We start from the raw sequence: 11291 nt of genomic DNA, 5'->3' as shown, positions 1-11291 counted from the left end.
TTCTAAGTGCGTGCCGTTTTGTTGGATTTGAAATTTTAATGCAGCGAATAACTCTCGGTATATCTCACGTGGTAACAAAATAAGATTTCAGAATTAAATAGGTGTGCGTCTATTGCTCTGGGAAAAAATACAAGTATTTCAATACGTAAAAAAAAAAAAAAAAAAAAAAAAAAAAAAAAAAAAAAAAACAACACTCCAGTTATTTACATAGATGGCACCATGATCTCAACGTGCTTGCTCACACACAAACACCAAGTCATTTTTAGCAAAAGTTTTGTTCATTTCACGGTCATGTTATGATGATGTAGTTTCAGCATGAGATGTCGGAAGAAAACATATCTTCTTTTGGAAGCAGGAAAGCTCCCGTGAGGTCTAGCCACAAGACAGAGTTGATTAGAGCATCACAAAGTTTGAAAACTCCCACATACCCACTTTGGACTCACGCACATGCCAAGGGCTTATTGTGGCCCTCCCTGGCCTTGGGGCAGCTGCGGTGGGTACCCAAGCCCCTTTTCAAGTAAAACACTCTGGCTGATTCTCCTAGTGGCCCACCTGGAGGCCCCGTGTCGGCTGCGAAGTGGCCACCCCAGCAGACTTAACGTCAGATCTGAGCCCTTTGGATTCTCAGCTCTGTTTCCAGCATGGCTCTGGACAGTTAGACTCAGTGCAGTTAGGGAACTATACACATGAAGTTAGGCCAGCTGCATCAGCAATACAGAGCAAGGAGACCAAAGCAGTTTTGTGAGGGGCTGCCCACAGCCTGCTTCTATTCCTCTGCTCCATAAAGCAAACATGAAGTTTCAAGCGAGAATAATCCATGGTTCTCTAGGAATTCCTCAAGTGCTGAACCCCGACCACTGCCCACTCCAGTCTGGCCTGATTTTCAGCAGGTATTTGAAATGAGGACAGGTCCAGCATTTCTACTTTCCAAATGATCCAATCGTCCAGGGGAATCTCTACCAGCTGAGGAGATGAGGGAAGTTGCTTTTTCAGCAGATCAAATCCAAAGCAGATGGGGACAGGAAAGTCATGGCTAAGAGGTCTGGTGCTTCTCCATGACCCGCTTTCTCGCAGGAGGCTGGAGCCCATCCAGGATTGCATGCCCCCCCCCCCTCCCCAGTAGCCATGGCACGCTTTCTGGCGGCTGCATCTCTGGACATGACTCTCCGGATTGAATTCTTGACATCTTATGAATCTGAAACCGCAGTATGCGATAAACAGAAAAGAAATTGGAGTCCATTTGAAATGTAATTTGATGACCATTTGTGCACATGTCAGGCATTCTATTAGAGCCTCGGATATAAAGAAAATAGAATAAATACCCAAGTATCCAAGAAGCTCACACTGCAGAAATGTAAATACACGGCAATGAATGAGATGGAGGTGTGGCTATGACATTAGAACGAGAAGGTGAGGCAAGGCTTCAGGTCCCACCAAGTAAGATGATCCGAGCTGGGTCTTAAGAGGCGGGCAGACCTCATCAGATGCTAACAGGGAAAAGACATCTACATAGGAAATTGATAGGGTCACAGGTAGGGAGCAAGGAAAACCATGACTGTGGTCCAAAATCACCAGGAGGCGCCATGCAGTTGGGTATACAATTTCAGCAGGTAAGAAATGACTTGAAATAAGGCAGGTCTCTCTCACCAAGGGCAAGGGGCAAGGTCTGTTCTCGATTTCTATCTGGAGTTCATCTGGAGTTCTATCTGCCAGTTCTGTCTGGCATCACTAGATTCCCAGCCGGGGAGTGCAGGCACAACTTCCGTTAGCTGCTAGCTCACAAGAATGAGAAATGGAGGCAGAGAAGACAGTTCAGGGCACCTGTGACGAGGAAGAACGGAGGTGGGGTCAGGTGCGCTTCAGGGAGAAGAGTCTTAAGAAAAGTTCTGTTTGGAGATGGGGGAGATTTGAACACATTGCAGGCTGCCGGCCCGTTGCCACTGACGATGGGGGGATTGAGGAGACAGGGGAGAACAGAGATAATCCATGAAGCCAGATTTGTACGCATGCCTGGCCTAGCCTGCAAGTTTCTCTTAAGTCACTATGTGCAGTGGGTCAGTATCAGTCATTGTGCAGAAGACCACACTACAGACTCTTGGCCGTGACAATGCCGCACAACAAGGTGAAGAGAACAGGAGCCGTTAGAGAAACGCCTTCATCTCAGGGTGGATGGAATGGCATTGATGAAAATAGCCGACCAAGAAGCGGCAAAACGATGGACTAGACGAGATCTATCACGGAACAAGTCACGTTACCGGGAAACCAAAGAGCTGTGCAGGGTTGTGGAGCGGGAGGGCAGGCAGGAAGGAGAGAGTGTAAAAATCAGACAAAGAGCAGTCAGGTGAGAAGATAAACAAGGACACAAGAGTCCCGGCCTTTGTGAAGGGAGAATAATGGCTTGAGGTTGTCAGCAGCTAGCAAATTCCATGGCCCCCTACCCGGCCCTCCCCTTCCCTACTGGGAAGGCTGCGAATGAGACGCCAGCTGCAGCTTGCGGTGTCAGAGCCAGGAAGCCTGTGGGGCCTTGGGAAATGGTTTGCGGTATCTCTGGCTCTCTTGGGTCGCCCCACGGCGAGTTGGCTGTCCGTCTTTGCAACCTGGCCGACCACCACCCATGACTGTAGAGAGAGCTGTCCACAGACGGCCTGGCCCCGAGCTCCTCGGAGACACCGGGATCACTCGCCACCTTCGATCTCCTCTTTGATCTCCTCAACAATGAATATCAAGGAGTGTTTATCTCTCTCCAAGTGACAGGTGGGGACAGTGATGGGCACCGCTGTCCTAATGCTTTCTGGACTCCTTTGGGACGTGTGTTCAGAGCCCCGCTCGGTGCTTCTCAAAGTTTAAGGTACAGGAGAGTCACCTGGGAATCTTGCCGAAAACATGGGTTCTGATTCAGCAGGTGTAGGGTGGGGAGCTGCGATTCCGAAGTTCTACTCAGGCCCCAGGTGATACCAATGCTGCTGGTCCGTGGACCACATCTTGCATAAAAGGGCCCCGGAGCCGCCCCTCAGTCTGCTTGCGAAGAGCTCGTGGTCCGTGTAGCAAGACGCCTGTGCTTCTTGACCACTCGCCGGACGCCCCCGCGAAGCTGTCCTTGGCTCTGCTCAGCCCCGCAGTGCACTTGGCCTGAGTGTTTCTGACCCAAGCTTGTGGAAGTTTGTAAGTACGTTTTCTCCTTTCTTAACAGCACAGACAAGGCAGGCCCGGCGCTCGTGGGATTCTCCCACTTGGCAGAGAAGAGTAGTCGAGCCCACAGAGAAATCAGATTTCCAAATGACTTTTGCTTATGACCTGATTTACATTTTCGTCAAGAACTGGGGAAATGAGCTATTGTGCTGATCCAGGCCCTACCTCCTTGCTGCACTCTGCTTAGGGAGAGGAAAAAAACCCCACAAAACTTGAGGATTTCTGCAAGGTTTACTCGACTAGCAAAACAGAGGAGGGCGAAAGTTTCCTGGAATGTTTATATTTCGGTTCTGCCCAAGGGGAGTTCTTTTTATCACCTGAATGTGTCACTTTAATTTGACAAACAGTGGGAGAGAAGAGACTGGCATTGAAAAATGCTTATAACACTGTGTAATGCTTCACTTACTCTGGCACAGTGGATCCTTATAAGAAGGAAGCTTTATTTTCTGTCCTGTCGTGTCAATTTCGTTCAGTTCAACAAACACGCGTGGAGTGTCTATTATCTAGCAGGTGCTAGGCTGGGTGCCGAGCACACGGGGCAAAGGAGGAAGGGTTGCTGTCACAGGGGAACACTCAGTGCTATGTGGGAGACAGGAAAGCAGGGGATCGTGTCTATGCAGTGTTGGTGGTGCAAAAGTTGAGGTAAGTGTCTGGGGTGCCTCTGAGGTCTCCTTCACTAGCCTGGAGGTTGGGGTGAATGGGAGGCCTCTCTGAATGGATAATACCTGACCTGAATCTAGCATTTCGAGGAGGAATTTGATGGGTGAAGTTTGGAAAAGATGATCCATTAAGACGCCTCATTGACGTCCCGATTGACTACTCGTTGAATTCCTGATTCTTCTCTCTTTGGCACAGGCTAGAATAGGATACCCCTGACTCTTGAATTTAAGTGTGGCCGTACTCTATGCTTGAGCCAATGAAATGTGAAAGGAAGGAGTGTCACTTCTGGGTAGAAGCTTTAAATGCCAGTATGTGATTTATCATTTTCCCTCTACTGCTAAAGAAACTGGGGAAACATACGTTAAGATGAAACTTCCATCTGTCAGGCTTCTTGAATGACTACAATGAACAGAAATAAATCATTTTTGAAAGCCATGAATTTTTCGGTAGTGGGTACCACAGCATTAGTCTATCCTGCCTGACACAGACGGGCATTCGGGGTGGGGAATTTTATTGACAAAAGTTCTGAGACCTGTAATGTCTTTGATCTGGAAAGTGGAAGTGGTTAGTAACACCAGAGAATGTGGTGGAGACTGGGGTGGGTGGGGATTGGGTGGGACTCCACCTCACTTAGGTCTCAGGAAAAGAAAAGCTTGGTTGATTGAAGTAAGGCTCACCAGATGAGCTCTTGAGTTTCCTTTATAATTAGAAACTTTGATTTTTTTTTTTTTTTTTTTTTTTTTTTTTAACAAGACAGGATGCAGTTAATGATGGTTTTCTTTGGGAACACCTTTTGCCAAATTCTCTTACGTGGTTGGAGTTCTTCCTCTTGAGAGCTATTTTTTTTTTTTTTTTTTAACCCATGGTATAGTCCTGAATACTACGCAAAGGGTTTATTTTGGTATCTTCAGTAGACAAAGTTTCCAGATGGCAGTAAAGACTTCAATTGTAATCCCAAGATCCTATACACTGTCTAGGAGTGTAATAAGTGAACAAATGAAAGCGTCCGGCTTTGGATTCTTCATGAGACCTAGTTTTGGTACCTCTTCTAACTCTTGGGACCTCATCAATCTGCTAATCCATACGCTACATGGTTCTGCCTAAGCTACTCTTATGGTCAATTGACTCCCTGTGAGCCCTGTTGGCTGTCCTCCAACAGTAAAGCCTACCAAGACTCTGACTCCTGTTGGCACTTTGAGGCACTGAACCACCTGACAGTTTTCCAAGTACCTGATGAAAAGACAAAGACCCCCCCCCAAGTCAACCTGTGGGGCATTTTTTTTTTTTTTTTTTTTTTACACTGATGAGTGAGGGGAAGGGGATAGCAGATAAATTATCTTTCTGTCTCTACAATGGACTTTTCCATAGGATCACCTATATGGAGTTGTCCCACATGGCTGAGCAGGTACCCTGCCGAGTGATTGGCCACATGGCAAATGGTGTCCAGTGATGACCTGTCCCATTACCCCATTTCATTGCTTCTTCTGTGCCTCCGCTCCATTTTCCTTTATTGTCACCGGGCTCCAAAAAGTATTGGCACATGATCTTTGGTTCTGACTCTACTTTCTAAGGAATGTGAGCTAAAACCATTCATTTCAGAACAGTTTGTGGTTCTAGAAAACAGGTTCTAGAGAACAGTCCCTGGTTCTAGAGAACAGGCCCGCAGAGGAAGATGGGGTGTGTACTTGTCTATGGTCAGAAAACAATAGGATTACATTGGTCGTACTAAGTGGATTGTTAATAACCCCTCATAGTCAATGATCTTAGAAGGACTTCCTATGAAACCGTCTTGTGTTAAGTTCAACCTGGAAATTCTCCCAAGTTGCCCTGGGATTTCTAAAATGTTTAGTATCTAAGCGAAAAATCAGTCAGGCTATGAAACCGAAGTCTGCAACAAAAATCCGATGGCTACAACCTTGACCAAAGAAGTAAGGAACTCCTGGGGGGACAGGAGGTTGCAGAAAAGTAGTCTCAGAAGCACACACCATGGATGGGCCCAGAGAGGACGTGGCCGATGGAGGACCCTGAATCTGGGGTATGAAATGCGGTGAAATTGTCAATGCAGGTGGTTCCAGACTCGCTAAATAACCTTTTGCTGAGTGGTCCTTCTCAAAGACCTGGAAAGCAGACTGCGTCCCCTCAGTTGTCACACTTCCTAAGGGTGTGAAATCTAAAATCACAGCCTGGGCCTGTTGTCCGTTCCCTGCACGGGGCTGGGCATGCCAAGGAGCTGGGTTGCTCTGGGGCCAGTCACCAATGCTCTCTGTGCCACGGGCATGGTTAGCCTTGGCCTTTGTTCTCACTAATGGCTGCTGTGAAATGCAAGGGGGAACTAGGGGGGAGGGGGGACAAAGGGCCAGGGGAGACTTGGCCTGGTCCCCTGTGCCTGAGCCTCCCTGGCGCCATCTGTAAAGCGGGACCGGATGCCCGTGTTAAAGGGGTGTGGGAGTGAGTGACCGTGCCTGCCACCGGTCCTCACTCCTGACTGCTCTCTCCCTGCAGCTGCCAAATAAGATTTGAATTAGAGTATGTTATTTGAAAGAGATTTATGGCTTCAAATGTTAATTAAACTCTGCCTATAAAGTATTCCACGGTAAACACTCTGAGAAGAGCTCCCTTATTAAACAAAGGGGAATGATTTAAAAATCAGTTCCCCCCCTCTGGGGGTGGTGGGGAGCAGTTAGCTCCAGCCCGGAGACTGGCTAGGGGGTGGGGGCCAAGTTCTCGGAGGGGTTGTGCGGGGGATGGGGCGTCGACGCCGAGAGTCACAGAGGCCTGGTCTCCTGGCTGGCTGGCCATCTGGCCCACACAGTGTGCATGCAGGGTCGCCCAGGCCCCTGTAGCCGACCCCGTGGGTCCCACAGCCCCCAGGCCTCGGGGAACCACCCTTCCCCCTTCAGCTCTCCAGGCAGACAGGAAACTGGTGGTGGCATTTGCAGGCACAGGTGCTCAGGGAGGCTCTGTGGCCCAGATGTGCCAGAATATGCGAGCTGGAAGTGAGGATGTGGGCCCTTGGGCATAGAGCAGCAGAGGAGCGGAAGGTGCACGGTGCAGAAGTGGTGCAGGGAGACCAGGAGGATGAGGCCAGCTTGGAACTGGCCCTGACTGGGGCCCACAAGCCTTCATCCTGATGGACGACTGGGGAAACTGCAGCCAGGAGCTGGAGGTCCCACAGGGAAAGCTGCTGGGCAGCCTGGCTAAGCCCCTGCTGGAGAACATCAAGACGCTGAAGGTTGGGGGACCGTAAGCAGGCCTCTGTGTTGGCAAAGGGCAGGTGGAGGATTATTTGTGGGACATGGGAGTTGCCATGGCCAGCATGTGGCCGTCCTATTTCAGGAGCCTCTTCTGTCCCAGAAAGCCCCAGAGGCAAAGAGCTACCTCCTGGGCTTGTCCATGGGTGATGTGCCCATGGACGGCCTATGTGTGAACAATGGGTTCTGTGATGCTCAGCCTGCTGAAGATGGCACAAAAAGAGGTTGGCCAGAACATGGGGCTCAGTGCTTACAAGCACCCCCTTGGAAGCCTGGGCTGTCCTGCTCTCTGGGCACACAGGGAAGTCCTCAGGTGCAGTGCCACCATGACCCCAGAGGATGAGAGCTAGCACTTACCTGGAACCCCGGACCTGGCCCACGCGGTCCCTTTCAATGCCCTGAAACCTGACCATGGCATCCAACTGACCCTGAGGCTCAACCCCGAGGTCCTGTTGCTGTAGCAGCACAAAGCAGACTTGGCTGGGCTCTGACCCTGCCGCCTCTCGGCCCCATCTGCAGGGACGGGAGATGCAGTCACAGTCACCTGGTCTTAGGTGACAAAAAAAATCACAGGCCATTGTTCTCATACACACAAAAGAAAGATGAAAAAGTCAACATGAGTTACTTGTAACTGGCAAGAATTTGGAAGCTAGGGCTCCCAAGTAGGTTAGTCTTTCCTGTCTCTTTAAAAAATTTTTTTTTCAACGTTTTTATTTATTTTTGGGACAGAGAGAGACAGAGCATGAACGGGCGAGGGGCAGAGAGAGAGGGAGACACAGAATCGGAAACAGGCTCCAGGCTCCGAGCCATCAGCCCAGAGCCTGACGCGGGGCTCAAACTCACGGACCGCGAGATCGTGACCTGGCTGAAGTCGGACGCTTAACCGACTGCGCCACCCAGGCGCCCCTTTCCTGTCTCTTTTAAATAAATCGTTGGTATAATCCCTGCTCACAGGAAAAAAAAATCTTCAATCAACACAGCTGGAATGAATGACCTTGGTTGTCCTGCTCTAAAGTATTAGCTCTGCTTTCAAAGGAACCCCATAACTTGTATTCACTTTCTTCATACCACAGGCAGAGACCAACCTCATGTTCTGTACTTAGCAGGTACTTAATGAACATTAAATTAGTGACCAGCCTCCTACTCTGAGGTATGATCTGTCCTTAGGCTGAATCGAATATCGTTCGACTCAAATGGTAACTTTGAGGTGGCGTTGTGGCAGGGGAGGGGAAAGGAGGCTGAAAAGCATGGGTTACTTAAGTTTGCAGATCTTCTAAATTTTAGCAGGTTGGAAATCCAAAATTTCTGAATGTAACTGGTCACTTACATCGGGATTTGATCACCAGGATTCCTCCGCTGCATTTATAATTCCACTTCTAGCCAAGCCGCTCAGGCACCCGGTCTGGCAGTTGACCATTATTAGGCAAGTTGTCTCTAAGAAGGGTGAACGGTGTCTGAAGCAAGTAATTTATCATTTCCAGCCTTTGGTTTCCTTGTCTTTATGACGGCACACTGTCAAAAAAAGATGATTCTGGAACTCTGTTGAGATGTGGGAAATACTTGACTGCAATGAGGCCTATCGTGAGGTGAGCCATTCGGGAGGTGGAAGCCGAGGGGAAGGCATGAATATTCATGGGGCACCTGTTCTGCCCCAGTGGCTTTAGCCATTTATTTTCTGTCCTTCTTTCCAGAGCAACCCTGCGAGGGAATAAAAAGTGTTATTTATTGAGGGTTTACTCTGGAGCCAACCCTTGAAGGTCCTCGCCATGGCAAATTGTCAAAACAACCCAGGGGGAGGTGTTAGGTGCATTTCAGAGGTCACGTGTCAAGGGTTCCCTATCTTGGCCAAAGTCACCCAGCTACTTGGAGGTGGAACCAGAACTGAGAGGCACTTCTCCCATGTCAAAGGTTTTTTTTTTTTTTTTTCTCAAAATAAAAATGCCTTTTTATTTTATAAATAATGTATGCTTTTGACAAAAAATCAACACGGAAAAATTCTGAAATCTCTTTGAATAGGTAGTAGATTCACCTAGAAAAACAATTTTTTTTAGAGCAGCCCTGTTATTAATCTAGGCCTTCTTCTGGAGCATTTTTATGCATATATGGATATGTTTCTATTTTTATACTCAAGGCTGCTTGTGCACACTATCTTAGGCCTTGCCTCAGCCTGACCCCAACTTGACTATATTTTGTAGACCTTCACAAATCCTAGCATGAGACTTCGTTTTAAAGGGCTGCATTGTTTCAATTTTCTTTCTAAAAGTGAATTCCATAATTAACCAGTTCTTAATTTGGCATTTTGTTTTCCATTTTTTTTTTTTTTTTTTGCTCTTGCAGACCGTGTTGAAATACACAGACCTTCCCCTGTCCCAGTGTGTTAACTTCAAGTGCTACTGTGTCTGGGGTGGATTGCTGGATCAGAGGTAAAGACAGGCACTTGTAGTTTTGGTAGATTCTGCCCGACTGTCCTCCACGGACTTAGCCAGCTTGCCCTCTTGCAAGCAGCACTGAACATGTCTTTTCCTGTAGCTTTGCCAGCGGTTCTTATCAAATTTTCAGCTTTTTTTTTTTTTTTTTGGCCAATCTGATAGATGAAAATTGGCAAGTCCGGGTAGTTTGAATTATTTCTTTTTTACTTTATTTTTGAGCGTGTGCAAGAAGGGGAGGGGCAGAAAGCAAGGGGGACAGGGGATCTGAAGCTGACGGCACCAGGCCCAATGTGGGGCTTGAACTCAGGAATGGTGAGATCATGACCACAGCCGAAGTCGGATGTTCAACCGACTAAACCACCCAGATGTCCCAGGTATTTTGAAATTCTTTATCCTAAGATGAAGTTGAATATCTTTTCATGTTTGAAAGATAATTCAGTTTTCTTTTTAGGGCAATATCTGTGCATACCCTTGGTCCATTTTTTTTCTGTTGGGTTCCCTTTTATGTATTAGGGAGTTAGCTTTTAGTGATGGGAGTTACAAGTACTTTTTCCTAGTTTCTCTTTTGTCTTTTGACCTTAAGTAGGTTTTTCCCATGGAGAAATTATTTTTTTTAAAGAGGCAAGTTGACCAGTTTTTTGTCTCTTCTAAGTGGGAGTTCTCATTAGATCATGACTGCTCCAATGTTAAAAAGTAAATCTCCCATATTTGGGTCTGGATTTTGACTTCAGTGTAGGCATAGAAATCTTGTGTCCATTTGGAAACAATCCCACAGTGGGGGGATTGAAGCATGCATCTAGTTGTATGTATTTCTAGGTAGTTCTCCAATTCTAGTATGTTTTATTGAATCATCTCATGACTGATGTGAGATTCCTTCTTCATCATACACTCAAGTTGCTACAGATGGGTCTGTATATGCCTTTTTTTGACTTTGTATTCTGTTCTATTCAGTCTCTTGGTAGATCACTATTCTCTTGTAATAACTAAAGGTTTTAAACATGTTGGAACATCTAGTGTGACTAATTCCACACCCCTCCCACTTCCCCCCATATTGTTGGTTTTCAGAGTTTTCCTGGTTATTCCAACTCCTCTTTCCATATAAGGTTTGGAATCAGATTCTCTAGTTGTGGTGCTTTTCTTAAACTAAATGTGTAAGTATTGGCGTATATTAAACCTACCAATTAGGTTTTGGAAAAGTTGCCTCTAAGTCATGGTGCACGTTGTCATTTTTATTTTTTATTTTTTTAAGGTTTATTTTTATTTTTGAGAGAAAGGGAGGCAGAGCATGAGTAGGGGAGCAGCAGAGAGAGAAAGGGAGACACAGAATCTGAAGCAGGCTCCAGACTGTGAGCTATGAGCTCAGAGCCCCATGCAGGTCTCAAACTCAAAAATGATGAGATCGTGACCCAAGCTGAAGTTGGACGCTTAACTGACTGAGCCACCCATTTTAAAAAGCCGTTTTTTTTTTTTTTTTTTTTTTTTTTTTTTAGGGGTGTGGGGTGGTTGAGTTGATGAAGCGTCTCTCAGTTTTGGCCCAGGTCATGATCTGCTGGTTCATGGGTTTGAGCCCCATGATGGTCTCTGCATTGACCGTGTGGAGCCTGCTTGGGATTCACTCTTCCTCTCTCTCTCGGCCCCTCCCCTGCTCGCTCATTCTCTCTGTCTCTGAAAAATTTTAATCTTGAGGTGTATTGTGAAGTTTCTCTTCTTGTGGCCCCTGTACAGTATTATTTTAATTCCTGATTTGGTTGTGATACTCATA

At 47.1% G+C, this 11291-nt stretch overlaps 1 pseudogene; it reads left to right on the top strand.

The window, feature by feature from the left end:
- Positions 1-1125: 1125 nt before the first annotated feature.
- Positions 1126-7450, top strand: LOC147574698 (nmrA-like family domain-containing protein 1 pseudogene; annotated as a pseudogene).
- The last annotated feature ends 3841 nt before the right edge of the window (positions 7451-11291 follow it).

Source organism: Puma concolor, chromosome D4 (genome assembly GCF_028749965.1).
Source record: "Puma concolor isolate L17-30 chromosome D4, mPumCon1.1.hap2, whole genome shotgun sequence".
Taxonomy (NCBI): Eukaryota; Metazoa; Chordata; class Mammalia; order Carnivora; family Felidae; genus Puma; species Puma concolor.
Note: the sequence above shows the minus strand (reverse complement) of the source record. Positions and strands in the feature narration are given on the sequence as shown.